The sequence below is a fragment of the Cyprinodon variegatus genome, unplaced genomic scaffold (assembly GCF_000732505.1).
Source record: "Cyprinodon variegatus isolate N-32 unplaced genomic scaffold, C_variegatus-1.0 Scaffold505, whole genome shotgun sequence".
Taxonomy (NCBI): Eukaryota; Metazoa; Chordata; class Actinopteri; order Cyprinodontiformes; family Cyprinodontidae; genus Cyprinodon; species Cyprinodon variegatus.
In genome coordinates, this window is record NW_015150958.1 from 8,554 (window position 1) to 10,440 (window position 1,887).

Sequence of the window (1,887 nt, forward strand, 5' to 3'; positions counted from 1 at the left end):
TGGTGATGGTGGAGGAACCAGATCAGAGGCGGTTGACAGCAGAGTAGGAAGGAGATGAAGTGATGGAGTGTTTGGGTGGTGGAGGTCTGTTGAAGAGTTGGGCGCTGGCTGCTTGGTGGTTCCACTCCAACTCTTCAAACAGTTCTGACAACACTGGGGGAGAAAAGTGTTTGTGAGTTTGTGAGGAGAATTTGCCTTAGTTGGCCATCCGCACTCACCCTCTCCCGAGGCGGACTGAGACTGGCAATAGTGTCCAGAGTTTTTCCCAGCTTCAGTAAGAAATCACTCAAGGTGTCCAGACTGGGCTCTGCTGGGTCCATTTTGGTTGGTTCCTATTGTCAGGGTTTCGTTGTGGTTTGAGGACCCAAAATGCAGAGGCAGGGAGGCTGAGGAGTTTTTTTTGCAGTTTAATGGGGCAAAAAGTAAACAAAGGCAGGAATGTCTGCCTGGCTGTGTGTTTCCTGGACGGGGCCGCCTTTTACAGCTGCTTTTTGTGTCTCTGCTTCCGTCTCCTTGAACCCCAGTCGGCCTCGGCAGATGGCCGCTCACACTGAGCCTGGTTCTGCTGGAGAGGAGACAACGAGGGAGCCAAGGGGAAAGGAACACACACACACACGAGGGCAACAGAGGACAACAGAGAAACATGAGAACTAACATAAATCTAGAAATAACAACAAAACTGGAATTAAACCAATAAAACTAGAAAACAAGGAGCAAAGTAAAGTACAACAGAACCAAGACCATGACAATATATATACGTATATATATTTTTCCTTAAAGGTTTTCTCTATTTGAAAATGTGAATTTTATTGACATTTTTAACAAAGTTAACAAAGTGAAGAACCCAAGTTCAAGTTGACATTCTTATAACACTGTACATGACCCTCTGTGGATCATAGAAAATGCATGTGTAGGACATCACAACCCATTGGCCCCAGATTTATGAAACTACGCTATGATGACTAAATAGGAACTTCTAACCTAAAGTGTATTCAACTAAATTAAATTATATTCAATTGTATTCTATTTTGGCATGACTATCCTTATTTTCAAAAAATTGTGTTTTGTCATAATAAGCAAAAGAGCACATTACTTTTTGACTGCTATTGTTCCAACAGTTTTACTTGTGGTGTTGGCTGGTATTGGATCAGCAATTGGCATTATCTTCCTCGATCTCATATTAAGGATTCAACAGCGAGCTGGTGAGAAACATTTATATATGTACACGCAACATATTATCTAAGTATTTGCCATATTGTTATATATAGCTTAATTACATAAAAGTGGACACTGTCTGATTATTATGCTTAGTTTATGTTCATGTTAAAACATAATATGATCTGAAATCTTATACAAGGATCTTCGCTCTTCACTTAGAGCTCTAGAAATACAAATTGGGTCAATCTTTTACAGATTATAAAGTAGCCTTGTCTGTCTTTGGATCATTCTTAACTGAAACATTTGGAATTTCTGTAGACGAGTGGGTAAAAAACCCTAGACAACCTAAACTGGACTAAGAGTAACAGTAAAAAAAAATGATTCTTATCTTTTATGTAATGTGTCTTTTATACAGTAAATAGTGTTGGCTGCAGAACCAGCTAAAGTAATTAGGTGAAGCTAAAGTAGATTAAATGGCTTAAACCATACCCAACTTGCTTTAGCCCCACTCACCCTACAACTTTCATCCAATTGGCAGTAACATTGCAGTTTTGCATATTTAGTGACTTAGTCACTATGTTTTGCAACATTCCAGAACACTTTAAGTAATCTTTTTCTAACAGTCCACTAGCCAAAGACCTAGCAACGTTTTTTATGTGATATTGGAAACTTTGCAATGTCACAAAGCACTGACCAGGTTGGTGCAAGTAGATGTTGTGTGTCCTCCCT